At 44.1% G+C, this 23791-nt stretch overlaps 1 protein-coding gene across 3 annotated transcripts in view; it reads right to left on the bottom strand.

Annotated features, from left to right (window-relative positions):
* The window catches only part of PDGFA (platelet derived growth factor subunit A), a 64264-nt gene that overhangs the window by 8578 nt on the left and 31895 nt on the right, over positions 1 to 23791 (bottom strand). Inside the window, exon 7 of one of the 3 annotated variants that reach the window (XM_068423184.1) lies at positions 19716 to 22188. The exons of 1 other annotated variant lie outside the window; for it this stretch is intronic. The gene's annotated coding sequence lies outside the window, so the exon portion shown is untranslated. Of the gene's footprint in view, positions 1 to 19715; positions 22470 to 23791 lie in introns of those variants that run through there. One more of the 3 variants, XM_068423183.1, reaches the window with a different exon arrangement.

Consider the following 23791-nt stretch of genomic DNA (forward strand, 5'->3'; position numbering starts at 1 on the left):
ACGCATGTCACACTGTTGTTCTACTGAGCTGTGAACCTACCCAGTGCTGTAGTAAAATCAAGTGGCTTAGACAAGGGATACGGTGGATATATTTGCCTTGTTTCTTGGAAACCTGAAAGCAGAAAACCTGTTTAGTAGAAAATGGTTGGACATTTTTGCAGTGGGAACTGGAGGAGGGAAGAACTTTCAGCCAAAAAAATATCAGTTTTCTAGCAGAAAATGGAAATGTAACTAAAGCAGATACTAATAAAAATGTTCAACTAACAATCCAGTTTCCATCTCGATGGAAAAATTTCCAGCAGCCTTAGCACAGAATTTTGTATAACTGAAAATCAATTTATAGTATTATGTTTATTCTCTGTGAGTTATTTATGTACAGAAAAGCAAATCTTGTGGCTTACTCCTGGTATGAAAGATTTTTCCAAGATTAGTCACCGTAGCCAGCCTTCCTGATTAAAAATATTTATTGGAAATCAGTAAAAGATCAAAATATGAAATGTGAGGTCCTGATAGTTCATTAGACTTTTAGTAATGTGTTCTTCCAGAATGTTTGTTTTTCCTTGAGTAATAAAGCTTCATATAGTTGTTTTAAATTAATCAGGTCTCATCCCAGCCTCAACCCCCCAAAAATCTTGAGAAAATCTCATTTCACAGTTTCCCATAAAACCAGGTGCAAAACAGCTGCTTTGGGCATGGAAGGATTCCTGAAGCACTTCATTGGTATCAGTAGCCAGTGAAAAACCATGAAATCGAAGGGATTTTGATAGGTATATTCACAATCATCCAAGAAGGTGCCATGGAGGATAGTATGGCTGAGCTAGTGTTTCCCACATTTGGAGGAAGGACATTCACGCGGTCTAGTTTTCCAAACTCTGTGAAATTTCACAGTAATGGCTTCATTCAACTCTGTGTTATTGTTGAAAACACCCTCCATTTGCTCGACGGGGATGATATGGGTGACTGCACTGATATCCCAAAGCTCACTGAGACCATCCGCTGGAGAAAGGAGCTTTCCGGTCTTTTTTTAATGACTGTCGCTAAGATAAATGGCTTTGGCTATTTCGTGTAGCATTCATGCATTGTTGCTGCCTTTCCCATACACCTTCCACTGAATCCCTTCTTCATATACGTCAACTAAGACCTTAGGTAAGAAGGGTCTTATGTATAACTGTATCCAAAGCCAATTAAAGACAAAGTGTCTCCATAATTCATCTTCTCTAGCATTACTTGGATTGATCCCAAGGTTTCCTTTCACTGATTACCAGTCTTACCATGAGAGTTGCTTTAAAATTATTCTCTCCAGGCAGGTTCCATAGGAACTGTAATTTAATTTAGCAGTAGTATCAAGAGCTAGGTGATTCAGTCCTAGAAACTTTTACCACCTATGCTCCGTTCTTCCTCCAGCAAACTGAGTTCTGCGGCTTCACAGGAAGATCATTTCAATGAACATGTTTTCATCCACCTGGAGAATGGAGAGGGTGAGATCACGTAAAGTAATAAAGCCTGTAAAATTAATCCTAAATCATTGAGGAAGCAAAAGAAGCAGCTGCAAGTTCCAGGTCGCTAGATGTTGGGGTTTTTTTTTATCAGAACTCCATTGAACTACTTAGTGTACAACATTGATTTAAAAATATGCCAATCTTAACTACTGGTTAGGCATTTCATTCACTATGTACGGTATTTGAGGGAGACATAATGATACGTGCTTAAAAGAATCAAAACAGTGGATCAAACGTTGATAGTCAAAGAATGACATATCTTTTTTCCAACCCTACTTTAAATGATTATTTTAAAGAGGAACGCTGAGCAAATTACAATGGCTTTAAGAAGACAGGTCACCTACTGGGACAACTTCTGACTCCACTGTATTGTAAAGGATGTTTTCCAGGGCCAGGGGGCAGATGGTCATTCTGGCTATAAGACTGATACCAGGGATATTCCTACTGTGAGGAAAGTCTTCAATTTTCATCATTTGCTTAAAAAAGTACTGTTTTGTTTTAACAAATGGGAACATAAATGAAAGATATTTCTGTGTGCTCTGCTTACATGAATATTTCCCAGTGTTTTTATATCTCAGTTCTCTAAGGAATAATGTTTTCAATTTCCTTCAGTCTTGTACTGAAATGTAAAATAAGACCTCTGGGCTTAAGGACTCCATAAATGACAGTTCTAACTTGCTTTCTATTTAATTAGCACGAGACAGATCATGTAATCATTCAGGGATAAATCCTGACCTCTCCAGAGGGACAGGAGAGAAAAGAATACAGGAATTTTCTCCTCTTGTCAATAGCAAAGAAACAAATGCAGAAAATGTATGAGGGTGAGCTAGTATTTATTGTTCTATTGAAAAGTCAACCTCTAATGAGAGGGGCAGGCTGGCTGGTGAAAGTATCTTACTAGTAGTGGTTGGAGAAGGCATTTAAAATACTGCTCCACATGCTTTGTGTCATTACAAATCTTACTCCTGAGTAAACAAGAGTTTTCAACTGCTAAACAAGAGGCATTTACCTACCGCTGCCCACATCACCAGCATATTCCAAGTTGACTTTTGGCTAAGAAAAGGCCACAGATGATGAAGAACCATTATATAACTGTCCATAGGCAAGAAGAAACCTTGGCCCAGTGCTCTCAAAACTGTCATTATTTATTGACACTTCTCACAATTTTCCATTGAGAAACCTACCTCTGGAAAAGCAAGCGGCAATGTTAGCACAGCCCATAATTGGTTAGAGACGCACAGCTGAGCTTTCAAGCTCGCAGGCTCTGGAGGCCAGAGCGCAGGGACTAAAACCAGGACATTTTCCATAAGCAATTCTCACATCCAAAGCCATGTCCCCTCCTTTTCCAAGGAGAGGACAAAACAGGTGACACAGGAGGCTTCCTTCACAGCTTAGGTTAGCCCTGAGCAGATGAGGTTGGAAAGAAGCTTTGAGATGATGGTGTGTGTGGAAGGGATTATTTTAAATACTACTATTATACTGCTTGTATATCATTTGCTTTAGCACTGGATAGCCAGACATCTCCGGATACAGAACAGGTTTAGCACTGACCGCAAAAAGGAGACTGTTCCTCAAAGTCTCTGCTTTTGCAAGAGCTGCATACTGGTTTTGGCCCAGGGATTTGTTGGATGTTATAAACCTGACCTGCTGTTCTCCTGAACTCCAAATAGCTGTTTGTGCCTGTGAAGTGCAAGGCAGGTACAAAGCCAGCCAGCTCAGTGTGCTAGCAGTCCGCATTTATTTTTCCCTGGAGAAGCTACTACAGACTATAGATGCAGCAATAAACATCTGAAATGCCAGGAGAGAGTCTGCTAAAATGCGTGAGGGTAAGGACATACATGAGTGGAACAAGCAGGTACTGGAGAAGCAAATTAGACACTTGGCTTCCTGTAGCTAATTTAAATGGGAAATGGGAGTTGTTCCAGGTATTCAGTAAACAGGCTTGCAAATTAGCTTCCCACAGTTTCCTTATGCTGCTGTACATGCATAAAGAACATGTACTGCGGTTCATTGCTTTAACTCACTTTGCTTCCAAAATCAGTGAATTTTCCCATTATTTTCAGTTACTTGCAGAAATGTTTTCATACCTGGTTGCAAGCAAATAGGGTAGGAGATAACTGGAAGTGAGTGCTGGGCTGTTAATAACCAGGTAGGCAGATTCTTTATTCGTGAAATGTTTTTGAGCCTTGTGTTACTAGGGGATACAAAACTGCTTTTCAGTAGCTGGTATCACGCTGCATGAGAAAGAAAGGCTCAGAACAGCTTCGTATCTTCATCCCCTTCTTTAATTCTATACGAATTAACTGGAGGCCAGTTCAGGCTTCAGAGCAGAAGCACAGAGGGAAGGGGACTGCATGCCAGAACTGAATCAGCTCCTGTTCATGGGGAAAAGGGATCTGGAAGGATACCTGTTATTTAATGAAGGGAAAAATGGTGTAAACCAACTAATTACTTCATACTGCAATTTTAGCCCTAGATTATCTTCAGTCCTTGCCCCAAGATTAATCTATATGACAACAGATCTAACTGCCTCTGCTTGCCCTCAAAATACCTATTCTCTGGTTAAAGACAGCAATGAAGATGGTGTTACCGAGCTCATTATAGATACATGTCCCATAGGCTTTAACAGTCCCTTCCTACGTGCTCCCTACCCTTACACAGGACGTAACACAAGAGTGGAGGAGCCCTGTTTCCCTTGCTTTCAAATTAGTCAGAGACTGATATGTTTTAGCAATATAATGTCAAACTCATGGTTCTTGGCTGTTGAAGTACCAGCAAATAGGCCAACAAAGCTCAGAGCAAGATACAAGAACACCAGAACTACACATAAACCATTTTTGCTGGGAATATTCAATATGCTACGTTGTCCATTTAATTTGAACACTAAAGGCAAAAAAGAAATCAGCATTTCCAGTTCTGCTCATTCCTTATATGGTGAAATGTTAGATAACATGTGTTATTTATAACCTGCACATTTGGTATTTTTTTTATAATGGGGGGAGGAGGACATAGCGGGCAAGAAGACTCTGGATTTTTTCCAGTCTAACTGAAGAATTAAGAATTAACCTGTGTCACAAGAGCAGTCAACTTTATTCCTATGCCTTGTAGAAGGGCAAATCTTGAGCTAGGCAGTTAAAATTCATCATAGAATGGCTTGGGTTGGAAGGGACCTTAAAGATCACCTAGTTCCAACCCCCCTGACACAGACAGGGACACCTTCCACTAGACCAGGTTGCCCAAAGCCTCATCCAACCTGGCCTTGAACACTTCCAGGGGTGATGTAGTTTATGTTGATGTAGTTTATGACTTCAAAAAAGGGACTTACGTGTATACCACATACAGCATGGCAAGAGGTAATGAACATTGATCCTAAAGCTTTGAGCTATAAGGTAGTCTTTAAATTTATGTATTTCAAGACCTCCACACTTCCCAACTCAGTAACGCTTCTAACAATAAGACACTGGAAATAGGGTTTTGGAGTTACAGAGATGGAAGATGTCTCATATAAGCTCCTGGCCTTCTCCCTGCCTTGGCCATGTTGCATTTTCAATGCATGATGATCGGGCAGCTGCCCGATGTGGCTGTGCCACTGCTCACTCCCCAGTAAGGCGCTCTCCATCCCTCTTGTCACTGCTGTCCATGCTGTGTTGTGTCATCTGGTCATTTTATTTTTCATCAGTGCAATTGTTCCAATGCTAAATCCTGCCAAACCACACTAAAATGACTATTTTCCCCCCATGCTGCTTATGTCATGCGTAATTGGAGCAGATCCATACCCCAGCCCCAGGGTTCACAGACATCACTCACCAACCCCTCTTCCACAGCCCAAGAGGCTTCTATTTCAGATGTGAAGTGAAGGTCACACCATTACCCTGCCACTTACCTCAGTCCCGTGATCAGCGTGTCATGACATTTCTCTGCCATATTCATGAACTAGACCTTTTTTTTAAAATTGGGAAACAGGCAATTTTATTTTGTAGAAGTCACTTTAGGACAGATGACCTTTACCTCAATGCGTGTGGCACAAAGCTCTTTCAGGCACGCTGCAGGGGTACGTCACAGAAAATTCGGAGGGAGCATAAAGCTTCCCGACGTTATCTTCCCATAATGTCAGTTATTTTCTGCCTAATGGCATTTAACGTGGGGGAAAACATCTTTGCATGCAACAGCCTCTGTCCTAACTCTTCACTCAGCAATAGCAATGATATACTGAAGATCACAGGTTATTTCTAAACTAATACTAAGCCCAAAGCCAAGGTAAGTAGGGCATGACATATGTGAACTTAAAGGCATATGTGATTAAAGATTGCTTGCAGATGTTGACTACTGATTTTTATTTTGGTTTTGCCTCGCTCTGCCTCTTAGAATATTGTTTTCAATGTCTTCATTGTCTTATTAGCTTACCCTTCCCCCTGGATCCAGCGACATGCAAAAGGAATGACGGTAGATGTTACTTTTTCTTGCTCCATGGCAGAGAGGAGTGTAGGGTTTCAGAGATTGTAAACTATTTCTTGTGCACTGAGAGATTGACTGCATGGGTAGAGCCCATTAAATATAGCCATGCTGACAGTATCGCTTCGGAGAGTTCTGTGGGAAAAAAATCTGTCTGCACTATGTTGGTACCTCCAGCCAGGCCGAGAGCTGTCTTGATAACTCATTCAGATAATGAATAAAATGTGGAATGAATTCCATGCAGGATCAGCGCTCTGTTGATGTGAGAACCAGTTGCAAAAACGTACGACAGGATCCTCCTGTGACTGTTGTTTTAAGCTTGGCAAATACCATGGATTGTATATGCTAAAGTCAGGATATTATTAAAATAAACCCCTCAAAACTCCAGAGAGTTAAGATATGATGCGGCTTCCTTTGAGCTCAGGTCCCCTTATCGCTGAGATATGTTGTATGTGAATGCAATTTATATGAAGTTCTTTAAGACTAGAACAGCCTGTTATTTCTGCCATGCCCAGGAAAATCAGGAAAGGTATGTAGCAGTAATAAATCAATTATTTCTTACAAATTAGACCAAGATAGCATTGCCTAACAGCAGTCTTCCAGATGGTTGGGATGAAAGGTGGACTGGGCTAGAGGGGAAGGGAGGATTTCTAGATAACCAGAATAAATGGGATACAGTTTAGCAGTAGAACTGAAAAGATCCAGAGGAATGACACCTGTGTGCGAGGAAACAGATATCTGAGAGCGTAGGTTATGTCACTGGCTTGGCAGAGCAGGTTTAAACAAAGGTATTTCCTAGACATCATCAAGGAGGCAAATTCTTCACAGTGTTGGATGAGGAGTAACCATCGGGATAGGAAATGAAGATTTAAATAAAAATGGGGTCATTGCTAAATATTAGGGGCAAAATATACTTTTCCCTAAGAGAAAAGAAAGAGTCAGGGGAGGAGTGGAGGGGCAGGCACTAAAGCAGGCGGTAGGAAACCAAAGAAAAGGGAGGGCAGCCCCACAGCCAGCTGCTCCGCTGTGCAGAAATCAGCTGCCAGCCACCTCCAACACCGTGTGTCCCTGTGGCCAGGACGAGGATTGAGTGTTTTCACCCGCTCTGCTTGGGCTAATTGCCACTCTGCCATTATGTGTGTGGTGGAAACCATTCCCTTGACACACAGGGAAGTCTGTGATGTGGCGTATTTGTAGTCACCCAGTAACCCTCCCTCAAATGACACAGGACGCCTTCCAGCTATGGCTAGGAGAGATCGGTCCAACACTTCCTCAGACTGGGATGTTGAAAACAGTAGTAATTACCAAAAATAAAAAGGTTTTGATCCTGCAAGTCTATTTCAAATGTAACTCCCAGAAGCAGTGGACTTTTCAATTGAGCAAAGCCCATCAGCAAAGAAACCTGATGTTGCTTAGCTAAAAATTAACAGTAACTCATTAATACCTGCATTTGGACACATTAAAATACGAAATATATTAATACTAATTTATTAATTATTTTAAAGTTCATCTGTTCCTAATCACGGGAGTAAACCATTAATGTTACTAAAGAATATCTATACATTGGTTCCCAAAAAGCAGCATAGTTCGTTGAGCAATCTTGATTGTCAATAAAACAGGCAATTGCATGAGTCCCTCAAGGAGGCAGAGGTTCAAAACCCAGAAAAGCCCCTGACTACCCACCACGGATGTCCAAGTAGCTGAATCCAGCCTGTGAAGTAGTTTTGTATGGTCCCCACGACAAGCCAAGCAGATAAAAAAGTATTTTTGCAGGTATTTGTCAGCGAGGACTCAGAGGGTTTGGTGAAGCACCGCACAGATTCCGGGCCCACCTCTGAACATCTGGCTGGGAGTAAGGGCAGCTCTGGAGTGTAGGAAAGCTGACTGTGATAAACCAGATAATCCCTGCTAACTCTCTGCATAACAGGACAACTCGTCTCTCCCTGCTAACTCCAAGAGGGAATTAGTCACACAGATGATTTGGGATAAACCTGAAGGAACAGCTTTTCACTCCGTAGGAAGCGAGAAACACTCAACATCATTTTGTTCCTACACCTAAAACACTGGTGAAGAAATACATGTTTTACCAGAGGCATTTCTTCCAGTGTCTCGCAAATCTCTGCCACTTCCCAGCACTCCTAAGAGAATTCTTCGAGATAATTCTTCCTTCCGTCACTGGGTTTGTTCAGGTGTAGTTGAACCTGGCAGCTGCTGAGAGCACACAGTGCAAAGGCTATGTAGCTCATGGGGGAGCCACTCTGAAGGCACAGAGCAAGGACGGACCTATGTCCCTTCTACCTTGTGCAGATTCTGGCCTGAATTTGGTCCTGGGACAACGTGGAACAGCCCCATGTCCTGCTATAATTTAATTACAGCCTCCCCACAGCTGCCTGCAGGATGATGTGAAGATCAAAATCAACTGAGGGCTCTCACCAGGTACTCAGGTCTCACTCTGCACTTTGCATACGCTCTGCATCAGTCCCACTGTTCTTGTCAAACAGCTGTTTTTCTCTTTTCAAAGACAGAAAACACCCACATCTGCTATATTTGGATGCTGGACACCTGAAAAAAGAATCACCCATGAAAAAGCCTGAATGAATCTGCTGAATGGCAAACCACTGCCAGCTAGACTGAGTGATTTTTCTTGCAGAGATGTTTTTGCTATTTTCTCCTCTGAAAGCAACAGAAAAGGATGGGGGAAAGAGCTGGTTTCTTTTCTCATGCACGCACCCATCACCAACAGCTTTGGTAAGTCCAAAGAACAGAATCTCTCTTCTCAGTAATCATGCAATAACTAACAACCCAAATCCTACATGTAACACTCAGAGCTGGCAGGCAGGAAAATGATATCTGGGTTGTTTTCCTTAGTCTCAAAACTTGTAAATTCAACAAAGGTATTTCAGATGTTATTGCAAGGTAATAAATATGGCACCTCCCTACCTCAGAATCCAGAAATATCAGGAACAGAAGAATTTAGCACAGACACAGTGAAACAGAAACATGAATCTCTTTGAGAACAAGGCAAGGGAAAACCAGAGAGCAAGGCAAGAGGATGAGGGATTGTTCTGAGGTCCCCTTTGTAAGTGAAAAGGGTGGGTGGTGCAAGATAAAATCAGGAATTTGACTTCTCAGGACAGATGGATTTGAAAAAGGAAAAAAAAAATCTACAGGCCAAACTAAAAATGGTTATCATGGTAAAGTTATGGGCTGTTTCGGGCTGCCAAAACAAATAGCTTGCATCCCAAAGTGGTAAAGGTTACACGCATGGAAAATGGAGCTATCCCTGAGGACTAACTGATATACTGCTATTATTATTATAATTTTTTCAGAGAGCTTTGAGAAAACCAGGGCACGCTGAGCTACCTAGTCTGACTGCATCTACAAAAGTCTTAAGAAGAGATGCTCCAGTCTAGAATTTGTTTTCATATTCCTAGCTTGGCTAAAATCAGCTAGTGCTGCTTGAGAAGTGAAGGCAGTATTACTTCAGCAATTAAGAACTGCTTGAGGTTACTGATATACTAAAAATGCTTTGAATTTCAGTAAGTTTGAAGTTATTTCCTAACACAGCTCGTGCCACTTCTGCGGGAGATATACCCAAGTAAAATGCAATCACTTCTGGAATTTCAGCTAAATACAGGTTCCACAGGGGGAAAAAAAATCCACCCTTCTGACAAGGTTGTATCAATCTCCACTTATCTGCGGTTTGGTAAAACTGCCAAGGTGTTCTGAAAGGCACGGTCGCCAGCCTTGCACTCACACTTAATGCAGCCTTTCTGCAGGGTTTGCTGCAGGATTAGTTATATTATTATAGTTTTATATTAGTTATTATATAAGAATATTGCTTCTTTTTGGAGCAACCTGCATGGCTGTAAGAGAGTGTAAATTCCCCCATGTCCAATACTTCTTTGAGGAGAAGTGTAGCCTAATGGTCAGAGGGAAAGACAGGACACTGGGATCTCCTGGGCTTCTTTCCCAGCTGTGCAAACTATTTATGGACGGCTTCTCTTCCACTGAAATCAATGAAACTCTGTACTGAACTTTCCTGGGAACATGATAAAATCCTTAATCTCTCTCTGCCTTCCTACCCTATCCTGCAAGATATCAAGCACACTAGCTCAGCCCGTCCAGCAAAGCCCTTAAGCATGTGCCTGCTAAGTGCAGGATTGCTGCAGCCAAAGCCAGTGCTTGTGGTAAGCGTGTCTCGAAGTGCACTGCCATTTCCAGAGCCAGGAACGAGTGGGGGGCAATTATATTCATCTACCTCCAAAGGATGTTTCAAACATTAAGTAACAGGATTCCTGGAGACTGGGCACAGGATGCAACAGAGTGAGATTATCATTTCTATCCCTATTCTTAATACCTATTAATGGAAAGAGATGATAGAGTATCTATATCTGTACATATACAACATCTCTCCCATCCTGTCAAGGCAAAGCATTATCTGGTAAAGAAGCAGTGGTTTCAGGTTTGAGGAGGGGGAATAAGAAAAAGGAAAAGCTGTTCATAACACATTAAGCAGATACTACTTGGAAGTTTACACTATAATTCTCCCCAGGGAAGCCAGAACCTACCTACAGGGTGTGTTGAGTTAGTTCCTCATTCTTTCTTTTTTTTTTTTTTTTAAAACTTCTTTTGAAATCACTGAGTGTGGAGCATACCTTGCCCCGGGGGAACATATTGCTGAGCTGTTACTCACACTATAAAAGGTGCCACTTCTCGCTCCTCCCTTTCTTTGAGGCCCCATTTTGAGGTGAGGAAAGGGCTGACTGGCCAAACCACCAGACCCTAGGGCATATCAACCCTGGGGCACACAGCAGGATGGCTTTGGGGGGCTCAGCCTTGGTGCCTGGCTCTGCGGAGTTCATTCTGGCTAGGAGTGCTCCAGCCTGGGATCATGGTGGGCTTCAAGAGCATAGTGTGGGGGTTTGGTGTATCTCCTAAAGTTGTTCTAGTCTGGAAGCTGCGATTGGCTTAAGAAAGAGCTTTCTTTGGGGGGAATAGTCTCCTACGAGAGACTGTAGTTTCCCTCTCCTGAATGACTGGCTTTAGACAGGTTGGGGATTGGGAGGAGGGAAGAAAGGAGGTGTCCTCTGAAATGTAAAGCTAAAATCCCCCACTCTGTTCCAGCGGACTCTGCCCCTCTTCTGTTTGCTTTTCCCTCGGCATGAGCCAGAGGTTGGCCCACAGCTGAGGCTGACCCAGGGTCACGCCGATGCCCAAGTGTCGGCAATCTCTGGCACTTTCCCCTTCAGTGCAGCACACAGGCGAGGCACACCACAGGCCTCAGGGCTGAAAGAAAAAGGAGTAATTGTTTACAAACTTCATTGAGTTCATACATCCCCATGAATCTGCAGCCTTCCAGCACCCTAATGCATCACAACCCAAGCTATGTGAATGAGGAGAAAATCATCAATGTAGTTAGCAACCTACCATGAAATTCACTGATTAAATTACTGGATAAATATTTGAGTGGATGTAGCTGACAGGTATGTCACGCATGCAGTCTTAAAATAGGAAGGTAAAGGGAAATGAGGGAGAAATGAGCCAAGGAACAGGAACAGGAATGTGATTTCTGGTAATACAGCTCATGTTCATCAGTGCCTTTTTAGCAATATAGAGGACGTGTGTGGTGAAACTGAGAGCAAGGCACCGTCGTTAAAATAAACTGAGAGAAACTGCAGCTATGAAGAAACAGAGCATTAAGCAGCAGTTCTCCAGGAATAAGGCTGGTGAACAGATTTACGGGGATTTACATCGGCTGAACCTGGCAGGTAGTTTTTAACGTGCTCGCAAGAAGCAGACATAGCTATTTCCAGTAAAACCTTGGGAAGCTGTGGTGGGTGTGGGCTCGCTGGAGAGGCACGATGCTCACACCAGCCTCTGATGGTGCTGGGCTTGTGGCTCCACGTTGGCTCCTCCACCTGCCATCTCCACGAGGGGTTGTTCCCTCTGCAGCCCAAGGATTTTGTGTTTAATTTAAAAAGATGAAAGGAAGAGGTCATCCTGTTGTACAAATGCATTGTGGCAGCGCACGGCAGCCAGCAAGACCCTGCTCACAAGCTGTCGAAACATGCACACGCACGACTCTGGGCAGCGTGAGCGAGGGCAGGATTAGGCGTCACCACATCCATCAGGTCAAGCCCGTGAAGGTCTCTAAGGACGGGCCGATCATATTTGTGTCATTCAGAGTAAACAGTCTGGAAAGTAACTGCTTTAAAACACATCTAGTTCATTTTTGACCAATTTTGCAAATGTTTCCCCTTTCCTCAATGCGGCATTGACTGGCCCTGCAAACCATTTGGCATTGGCCCACGTGGTGTGTGCAGTCGCTTTGCTCCTTGATGTTACCTCATCAAAGAGCAGCTGAAAATGATATTTCCAGACAGATAGTTTTCAAGAGTGGGTGGTGAACTCGCTCTGCCCTGTGCCCTCCGACTCACGATTAGATAGGTTTCCTGTATGTCAATTCAGCTACAGATCGGTGATAATTTTAAGATTGCAACATGCTGACCAAAAAAAAAAAAAAATACTAAAATCATGATGGGCTATTTTTGGTTTCAAAAGAAACTCCTCTCGCTAGGTCTTTTCAAGCCGTCACCTCCACGTACAGCTGCAGCGGATAAGGAAAACAGGATGCAGGGTTGTAGAGTTGGAGGAATCGAGTGTAAATCAAAGGAGACAAGCTGGTCCCTGTGTGTTGCCTGGGTTAGACCTCAACCTTTGAGCAAGGTGAGCAGTTGTCGCTTGCTGGGGACCCTCCCAGTAACAGCATTGCCCAGCTGCTGGAACGTTTATACTGGGCCGTAGCCGCGTCTCACTTTTTCCTCCCACTGTGTCACCTCCTTCCCTTGTGCTGACAAGTGATTTAGACAGCCTGCCCTGCTGGCCCTGCATTTGAAATGTAAATCAAACACACAGGACATAAAGCTGGGTTTCAAAGTTGACTATTAACTCGGGCGGAAGGGGTGGCGTAGCAAAAACAAACAGTTCCAAGTTCAAGTCTGAAACCATAAGAGCACGCTGAAAAACCTTCCTCCTCTTCCATCGCCAGCCAACGTGAGGGTGAGCACCTTCCCTAGGGCAGAACGTACTTAGTGGTTCCCTGATTTTCTAACCCAGGTTCTCGGACTCCAAATCAAGCCTGACAACCGACTTCAAAGGGAGGAGGATGCTGGGGCGCTAAGGCTGGCCTCACACATTAGTATGCAGTGGCTTTAGTCAAGGATTTCTCATAGTTCTTGATGTCCTGAAAGCTTTTGACATTGAACTCTGCGGCGTGCTTGGTCCATAACACCCCAGAATGCTAAATTAACCAGTCCCTGGTATGGAAAAGCTGGTGTTTAAAAGTAGTGTTTACTCAGCTTCCCCCAGGAGAGTTAATGACCACCCTTACCCCACAAGACGTGGGGGTCCCCTAAACCTGGAGGCCCCCTCTGCTGTCCTAATGCTTTCAAATCCAGTGGAAGTTTTGCCCCAAAAAAATATCAGAGGCCCAAATCAAATCAGTATGAACATATTTTTTACCAAGTACCTCTGTCGTTACAGAATGTAGTTCAGTATTTCTTTACCCGTCAGCCCAAATAATTCTCGGGGAAAAAAACAACTACTCCTATTTTCTTTGAAATAATTTCTAGCATGACTTAGACAATTTATCTTTGGTAATTCTATAGTGACTCTCTCACCATTAAGGTGTAACTTGGAAACTGGGGACATGAGTAACTGATAATACTGAGGGGTTTGAGTCAGTTCTGCTAAGCCTACCCATTCAGGCACGTAGCAGTTTGCTGGGCTTGGCCAGGTGAGCAGCAAATCCTGCCTGGATATGAAGGGAGAGCCTTCAAACACCTTATTTTGATAAATGGGTCATGGCCCCGACAGGGCAGACAGGGTGGTGTCCTGGGACTCCGGGAAGCACCTCGGTCAGCTGGAGCAACCCCGGACACATCATTGCATCTTTCTGCACCTCAGCTTCCCGACTCGTGGAGTGACAACACTTAACTGCTTCTGAAAATTGATTTTGGGGAGGGAAGCAATGTTGCAGCACTGCTGAGTGATATTTCCCCATAGACTCAGTTCTGTATTTCTGTCCACAACACCGTCAACAACGGGAAGGGCTCCGATGGCATATGTGTATGCACAGGCGGCTTTTCTGTCTCGGGGATCAGCTCCACCCTGTGCTCTCTGAAGGCACTAAGTGCAATTTCACGTGAGCTGCTAACCAACATATCTGTTAATAACATTCCTTTGTTGATAGCTTGGACCGTTTTCAAACAGGCTTTGTCGTCTCCTCCAATGTGGAAAGCATTGTCCGAAACCATATAGGATTATAATTATGGAGTAATCTTCTTGTACATAATGTGTCGTTCTAGTGAAGTAAACTGCTCTGCTCCTCATTAGGCTGCATCGCAGAGCAAGTGGAAGCCAATTTACTAGAGTAGCAGTGAGGATATCATTGCATGATCTTCATTTCCATTAAACAACTGGATCTAACTCTTTTATTTTTAGGCTAACCATGCTGAGCTTTAAAATTGCCTTGATTATAATGTAGCTTTTAAATGATTTCTCGTGGCTGATCATTTTGCACATGAAAGTTGCTACTGGCTGATTAGGAAAAAAAAATCCACCATTGCTTCTTCTATTGCTTAGGAAATTGCAATCCTCAATCTGCAGCTTGAAAAGCATGTTGCCATGGAAATGATGGTTATGCTGTTGTAAATAAAAGTATTCAAGGGTCACCAGGGTCTGCAGCATAAACAGGGGCACAAATACTGCCTGGAAAAGTGCCAGAGTGGTTTAAACATATAGGAAGATAATTTTAATGGTATTTCACTTTCACCATTATCGTCAGAAGGACTGATGAAGGTTAACATGTAGCTACAACCTTGGCACAAAAACAAAGCTGAAAAGGTCTTTGCTATTGTTATTAATAACAGAGTAGAGAAAACAATATCGTAGCCCTCCTGACCAGTATTTCTCTGCTCAATCTGATCAGTGTTCCTCTCCCATTGTATTTCTCACACATTCAACAGAGAAATCTAATTGTATATTCATTCAGTAGAAGTTTTATCGAATTCATGAACACAGCACACAAGAGCTTAGGGAAACCAGTCGATGTTATAAAATGCTGTATCATGGACTACCTGATGGCACAGTGGATCTTCCCCGATTCCCCAGCTACATCCCACCCACAGCCCAGGAGCATCCATGGGAACTTGGCCTTTTCCTTGGGGGAGAAACACTTCTGATCAAGAACCCGGCTGAGTGCAGGAGCCCGAGTGCCTTTCACTACTCCTGTGTCAGGGTGATGTGAAACGTCTCCACGTGGGACCAAGAGACAGCACTGACACTGCTTCAAAGGAGAAATCCAGAGGCCAGCGACAGAGAGGGTTTGGGATGCGTTGGTTCGTGTGAGTTTTCAGGAGCAAAGCAGGCAGTTACTGTTTCTGGTGGGTTCAATTGTTCAATGGACTGCTCAATGGCATTAAATGGGCCATACCGTGAAGCTGCCTTGGGCAGTATCAGATCAAGGATACATGCTTTTCTCTTTGTATTTTTAATACCCACACAAGCATTTAGAGCACAGGCAATCACCGTAAATAAAACTACGGAGATTGCAAATGCCACAGCTTGCTTATTTACTTACTGTCTCTTAGTCTGCCCAAAATGTGGAAATAATGTTTCCAGAGATGCTGGAATTCATGTGCCTGTTGAGGATCCTGGCTCCTGTCCTGGATGATATTGCATATTCAAGGGATGATTCATTCACTCCTGAGAGGGAGGAAGGACTGTACCAGCTGTACCACCTCTCCTTCGCTGACTGACAGCGTGGTGATGTTTCCACAAGGAAGCCTCGTGCCTCCAGGTTAAGCCAGCAATTATGGAACAAACAAAAGCGAAGTGAAACGGAGAGATGATTCACGGGGAGAGAAAACAAAAGAGAAGTGGAAAGGTGATGCCAAGCCAGACTGACAACACAATTTTCATTTGTCTCAGCCCAAAATGTGCAGACAGGATTCTGCACTTCTTTCGTGTGTAAATTGACAATGTCCTTTGCCATCTGCAAGGAAGGATCCAGGAGGGAACAGCTCAGCTTTCAGGGCTTTGCCACCCCACTCCTGCGAAAGGGTTTAAAAAACCTACAGCCAGCAGCCCTCAGTTAAAGACAAGTCTGAAAAGATCCAACCCTTGACTGCTCCGTAAAATGACTTAAAAGTTCAAGAAATGGGTTTTCCCTTTTTTACTCCAGTTTTTAAAAAAATTTCATCCCTTCTGGGACAGGAACTGTGTGGGATACGGGGCTGATACCACACACATTACACACCTCGCCATAGATTTATCACAGAAGGGCTGGCCAGGGCTTTGAAGGCAGCTGATGGCTCCCAGCTGGCTGGGGGCTCGCTTATGTGGCCTCTGCAGCTTCTGAATGGGAACAGGGTGGAAAAGCTGGGCTCAAAGGTTGCCCGGAATGACCAAGAGAGAAAAAATTCCTCCTGCCACTCCTGTGCTAATCAAAGGGGTGTGGAGAGGAAGTTTCGATCTCTTATGTCCCACACTGCCAAACAGAAAAAAAAAAAAAATATATATATATATAAAAATTACACAGCCAATTCCCTTACTAAAGAAGAAGCCTCCATGCTATCAAAATCAGTCTTGAAATTAATCTTGCTTGTGGTATATGGTAACTGAGCCAGGTAGTCCAAGCTCCCTTAAAATGCCTTTCAAACACACCTAACGTGTTTACTCCGGGCTGTTACTGCTGGCGGTACCTGGGACTTCGCCTCAGAGACTTCCTACAGTTTGCGATCTTAGCAGGTCAAAGTTTCCAAAGGCGGGGAGAAGAGAGGCAATACCTTCCCTGCCTGTACGAAAGGTATGTGCCTCCGAGCTACTAATTTAGAACCAATGAATCAGAAATAAGTAACATAAAAGCCATCTAACATTTATGTTTACAGAGCACCTCCTCTAAGCAGACAAAAGCATGTGTCAACAGGGAAACTGCCATGTAGAGCTTGCGTGGCAAGCAGCTCGGCGTATTTAAACAGCTTTTGCAAAGATGTTAACATGTTGCTAGGGAAGCAAGAGCCTGCACGGCTATAGGTGCCCTCCTGCACTGAGACCCGCCGTCCATACAATGGGAAAATGGAGCTGCCCCGACACTCACAGCTTTTTGTTTTCATCTTTGCAGCTTAAAAAAGGCAGTTCTGCCAGCAGCTGATTAATGGTCCTTCTGCAGAAACTGCATTTTGCGCATATTTAAAACTCTTGGGCTAGATAACACTTTGACCTAAAATATAATAGGTTCATTTTTTTTTTCTGATAGTGCCTGACATTTGTAAGTTTTAATACCTTATTTTTGAAAAACGTCTTTTCTAACTTGAAGAACAAAGGTGGCCAGGCTGCGGCTCTGTGTGCGTCTGCACCCCCCCGGCCCGCATGTGGCTGGCGGGTGCCCCGAGCACATCGCTAGACCAGCTCTGGGACATACCCACACATCTCAGACCACCAGGAGAGACATCCCGGTCTGGCACCAGAAGGACCTCCTGGGCTGTGGAAATATGCCCAGCACAGTTCCCCCTCCCATGGGGTGAGGTCCCTGGGGAAACCAGTGTCATCCCCTGCCTGTGAACCATTTCCCGAATGTTCTCATCCCCTGAGCACTCCCTGTGTGTGTGACACAAGCCTGGGTTATATTAAGCCGATTGCTCAAAGTTCCAGAAATGATGACTCCCATGGCCACATAGCAACGACACTATAGAAAGAGTGAAAAATTCAGGGAACAAGTGGCACTGTAATATATCTTACCTACCCAGAATATATCTAACCTACCCAGAATATATCTATCCATGTAGCGATCTCTATAAACACACCCATTTCTCCATCTGGGTGGGTATCTATTTATATGTACCAGTCTCAAAATACCAGTAAGTTTTTATTAGCCCCATTTGCAGATGGGGTAACGATGACAAAGTGCTGTGATCCCTCTAGGCTGCTCCTTCTCAGGAGGGGAGAATTTGGGTCTTGTCTCTCTAGGAGAGGTAAGACAGGGAGTTGAGTTTTCCCAAAACCCAAGTACCTCCTTGGTGTGGGACTCCTGCTCAGCTCTCACTTTGAATCATGCTGGCAAATAAACATGAAAGTGAAAACGGTATTGTGAGACAGTTACGCAAGAGCGGGCGGATCCCAGGCCCGAGCCATTGTTCCAAACATTTAATTAACATTATGAAAGCTGATTAAAGGAAAATCTTTAACCTCCAGGGAAATCCCATTTTCCCTCACTTCCCATGCCTCTGCAATTTTCACAATGTAAGAAGGAAAGTGTTATTTCAAGGCATGATTCATATCAGCTACAACCTGATCTTTGCCACAACCACGTCCTGCAGCTTAAATAATCACTAGCAGTGACACTAGATGGGGACACTTCTGAGGCAGCATTTTTCCCCCATTATACCATGACCTGAATTGCCATCATAATTTCTAGACTTTGTGTCATCCTGGCACGATGACAAGTGTTCACCCACGCTCAAGAACTAAAAGTTAGTTCACAAGGACAGCGATACCTTCCCAGACACAGCATCTCAGATACAAAGTGCGAATGACACGCCACGGTCCGGCTCTGTAACAGCAGGGGCTGTTTGCTTTGGTCACTGCAGCAAATTCCTTTGAAGGCAGGAGACTGAAGCTCCATCTCCAGCAACTCCCCATCTAACCTTGAGCAAATCACTTATCCTTTCTCTTCTTTTGGAAGTGGGGATAAAGGCCGTGTTACCTCTCTCGGGGCATTGCAAACATTAATGAACATAACCAGGCACTGGAGGTGTTTAGGTGGAAAGTGCTATTGCAAAGTTACGTTAGTGGAGAGATTTGCTTTCAGCTGCAGTGGGTCTGTGAGCAAGCACAGCCCCCCCCAGCACTCAGCTGTGCATGGGCTGCGTATTGCCCCTCTGCTCTCCTAGGCCTATTTTAATTATATGGCATGGCCAGCCCGTCAGAGACCTAATCCCAGGATCTAATCTTGGAGGCAACAGACAGCTGAGTGTCTGCACTGTTTACTTGGAGGAGCGCCCTTGGGGCTGCGTTGAGGACAAAGCCGATGGGATGGGAGGCCGTGCACCCTCCCAGCACACAGAGCAGGTACCTGCCCAGGGGATAGCCGGGACCCTGCTCACCCTGCCTGGCCAGGGCACCTCAAGCTCATCGGCCTGAGAATGATGGCACATGAGTGGCATCAGGGGGATGCCATGGCCCTGGGTCCTCCCCAGGTCAACAAGAGCCTGGGTGGAGGATGCTTCTACAGACACCCAGATCTAATTCTTGAGAATACAGACTGCTTCAAGCACCAGGCTCATATAAACACATACCCATATAAATACATGATATAAATACAGCCTCTGGCAGCAGTAAGTGTCTCACACGCAGATCTGCAATAGTTCTGCCCATCTGTAGATCTCGCAGGACAAAGACATCACAGAACTTCAGGGACCATTCTGAAAAGCGGAAAGATTACCTTTTCCCACTGTTGTCTGCATTTGCCTGATGCAAAAATCATTTTAATTATGATATAATAGGATGATCCTCACTACTCTGACTATGAAGAGCAGGCACCGCTTTTGTGCACACAGAGACATCAGTAAAGTAGAAGCTTTATTTACCGGATGAAATTCCTCCTTCAAAAAGCGCTAGAGATAAACCAAACGAATATTAATGCAACATCGTGAATACCAAATGCATGAAATTCTGACTCAATAAAAGGCAGACAGCTGGGTATTCTGATAAAAACAGGCCTTTATTTTTTAATTCTTCCTTTCATTACCTGGATTCTGTGTTTGTCAGAGCATCAAAATATAGTTTCTTTGATACGCGGCAAATCTGAAAACAATCCTGCAAGTAGCACAACACAAAAACCCCCACAAAAAGGGAAAGCTATAAAATTTGAGAGGCGACAAGGCTTTCAGAAGTGCCAGTTTCCCAGTGCAATGGCTGGAAGGGTGGCCTGGCCTGGCGGCAGTTCAATCATTTTGTAACGAAGGACAAATACTTTCAACATCCTGAGAAAGAGGGCGGGGGGAAGGGGGGCACGGCTCCCTTGCTTTCCCTCCTCCTGCTATTCTTTCTCCTCCCTCCCCCCACCCCTTGGATTTTCAATAGCTCTTTAGTGTTTCCATCAAAGGCTTTTACCATTCATCCTCCCTTCTGGTGCCTGCCTTCCACCTGTCTATCCATCACAATCTTAACCCAGGTCCTTTTTTTTTTTCCCCTCCCTTTGCTATTTTTCACGCAGTGGGATTTGTTTATAAGCTTCTGTATTACCTAAGCTGGAGGGGAGGAGGCTGCCGGGAGGAAAGTGAGAAAGCAGGATTAAGGAGTAATAATTCAGCTCCATTGCATTTCCATCTGAACGGTCATAAAATGTGCAAATCCCGTTCCTGGGAATTTCATGTCAGAGGCCTTCCCTGCCACTGCCCTTCCCATGCCCCGTCTCTCTCTCTCCCTCTCACGCAAAAACAAGCATCGGGAAAGATGTTTATAATGCCACGGACACCAAAGCCACGACGTGTGCACCGGTGGGGAGAGTGGGGAGAATGCTCCTACCAGCACGTGCGCGGGGCAGACACTCCAGATGTGGCTGTAGACTACAGACGAGGGGGTGGGAGTCTGCAGGGACTGAATCCAGCAGGACAACAGGAGTGAGCGGAGAAAGGCCATTTAATAAGACAGCTCCCAACACCTCCAGATATAATTAATTAGATAAAAAATAAAAATAAGGTTTTCAGGCTCATTTGCTCTGTAAGAAAATAATACAGAAATATATGTGATTCAGATCCCATCAGCTTTAACAGTTTTTACTATCTCCTTTTTAGCTCATCAACTGTCACGAGGCACCAAAACAGACACGGGCTGGCTTTCTAGACCCCAGAGACCCACCAACAATCCATCTTTGATCAAACTGCAAGACAGAAAAAAGACCACTGCCACATACAGGTCAGTGAAGCTTTGCCATTGATTCAAGCAGAGGTCAGCGTGGCTGGATGTGGTCTCTCTGCACCCTTGCTACCTGAACAAACACATTCAGGGCAGCAAGTAGTGCTAAAAAAGGGACTGTTCCTTAACCTGTCCCAAATCCTAGTGAGCCCACAAACCTTTTCTTGGTGGAACTTCATGTCATGTCTGCTGGACCTGGCAACAGCTGGCAGCTTTCTTCCACTTACGGACACATCTTGGAGGTACCGAGGATCACCCAACAGGTAGCACATGTCAAAATAAGTTCCTTTGATTGATAGTTATTTATTATTCTTTAAATAAAATGGGAAGAGATTGAATTGGTTGCCCATCAGAAGCTCAGTTCTTTGTTTGGCAACTTCTTGGACAGTTTGACCATACATATGACAACACAAAATAAATCTCACTTGCTTGCAGTAGCAGTGTGCTATAAACTCAGTCCATCAAGGATTTATAGTTCTAGCAGCAGAGGGATATATGAAATGAGAAGCCCTTTCATCCTTAAACTGCTCTGCGGTCTAGTTGAGATGATGATAGTCACTGTGTCTAAGGCCAGAGGAGAGCAGGAGTTCGTTCAGCCAGTTCGGCTGTGCTAGGATGAGGCGTGCAAATTGGGTCCAAAGATGAGAGGAGGCCCAGAGAAACAGCAGCCCTTGGTTTTGCAAACAGTCAAAAAGAAATCCTTAATGATGTCAGCCTTGCTTTGCAGGCTGGAGGGGAGCAGTATTTCCATCAACTAAATGATCTCAACTCTTTGGCTTCCCTGAGGGCATTGCAACAGGACAGACTCACCAGAGTCACTCTCAGATGTTTGTGTTCTTCCCACCCACCAGCAGCCTCGAACCTGATCGTGTCTTTGGCACAGCAGGTGGTATCCTTAATCCCACAAGGGCCAGCCCGAAGCGAAGATTAGCTGAAGAATTTGTTTTCATTAAAATCCAACCTACCATTACCATCCTATCTGATGGTGAGGGTTTAAAATGCGCATGTCCAGCTATTCTAGCAGCCTTTTTTCTGCAGGGGAAGGGCAGTTCAGCAACCTGCCTCTTCACTTTCTAATGTATGTACGTCTTTTAATCAACAAGTAACTAAAACAGACACATCGAGGAATGTTAAATGCACCTCCTCCTGGAGAATTTTGCCAGCAAGGTCAATGGAATTGGGATTTCGCCTTTATTATGTTTCTTTTGACTGTGGAACTTGTCTGATTTTCCTCCCAGTGAATTTTTTTTTATGGGCCCTTAGAGGAAAAAAAAACCAAACAACAAAACAGAAAGAGACATACAAATAAACACTAATACCTGCAGGAAAAATACAAACCTTAGCACCATGCACTCCCCTCATTATTAGACAAAGGTTGGGAAGGGTTCACAAGTGTAAAATGCTCATGTGAATTATGAGATTACTGCTCAGTTTTCTTTCAAGTTGTGGGCTGGAAACAGATGGTGGCTGTAGCATTTATGACGGCACAACATGTTACTGCAAGCCTAGCCATCTCTCTCTCTCTCCTCAAAAATGCAGCTGCAAGGAAAGTTGTGGAAAATCACATTAATAGTCTCTTCCACCACACAGTTTTCCAGCCCTTCATCCCTGGCCAGCACACAGACAGAGCCATCTCGCATCCCTGTAAGAATACTCTTCTAATCCCTGTCCTGAGTAGTTACCACTGACTGGCTTATTTAACAGCTAGTTAAAACGTGGAGTCTGTTAGCATCATAAAAAAGCCACCAGAAAGCAGGTCCTTAATGTCAGAGCAGATGCCATGTGACCCCAAGTGCTCCACAAGGGAAACACTCAGAAAGAAGCAATCAGACTGTCCTTCAGCTGTTTATTATTTAAACATTCAGTTCAGGCCAAGCAGGTTGATTTATAGAGAAGCAGACAGACAGATATGACATATGCAAAAGCATCTTTGTGATTTAGGAGTCCAAATCTCACTTTCAAGCACGAGTAAAAACTTCCACAAGGGCAAACACCTCTTGATTTTCAGTAAGACAGTCTGCCAGTGACCACAAGTTTAGAATTATCTGGGTGTCTAAAGATACAAAGAGCAACTAACCCGATATTTAAGTATCTTGCCTGTACCTAAGAAAAAAGTGTTCAAGCTTCACTACCCATGTGCTTCAGTCCTGATGGAAATGCCTTGCCACCTAAAATATGTTCATACATACAGCAAAGCTATCCTCACAATCTGAGTGAAATACAAGGGCTGGCAGGGGGACATATCCCCTGTGGTGGAGGACAGCAAGGTAACTGACACGTGTGCAATACCCTGCACGTGACAGAGCTGCACCCAACACAGGCAGGTGCTAACCTGGGGACAGCACGTCCAGACGTGAAACCATGAGCTGAGCCTGGGGCACAACCCCTCAGCTCTCCAGTCACTATCAAGGGGCCTGCTTACACCAGGGAACTCTTTAAGCAGTAGGAAACTGTTACTTGTCATGCACAGGGTCTCTGGGTGCTTTACAAATATGAAATATTCCTGTTTCACAACACTTCTGAGAGCTTCAACTCATTAACAGTAAATCCAGTAGCTTGGGATTCAGGCCCTTGTCCAAACCTAGGATTTTAGGATTACTTCTTCAGTTGAGTTAATTAAGAGTCCGTCAAATATTAATTTTCCAGACAAGTGTCACTGGTAAATCTGAGTATCCATTTTGCTGTTCTCGCTTTGCTGGCCTCACCACTTGATTAAGAACATCAGCACCAACTTTACCGTGTTCATCCTTAGTTATTCAATTGTGTTCCTGCTGTCCTCCCTGCAGCTAGATATACACAGCACAGTATTTCTGCCATCTAGGGTGTAGAACAGGGCAACTGAAAACTAGATAGATACAGAC

The sequence above is a fragment of the Nyctibius grandis genome, chromosome Z (genome assembly GCF_013368605.1).
Source record: "Nyctibius grandis isolate bNycGra1 chromosome Z, bNycGra1.pri, whole genome shotgun sequence".
NCBI lineage: Eukaryota > Metazoa > Chordata > Aves > Nyctibiiformes > Nyctibiidae > Nyctibius > Nyctibius grandis.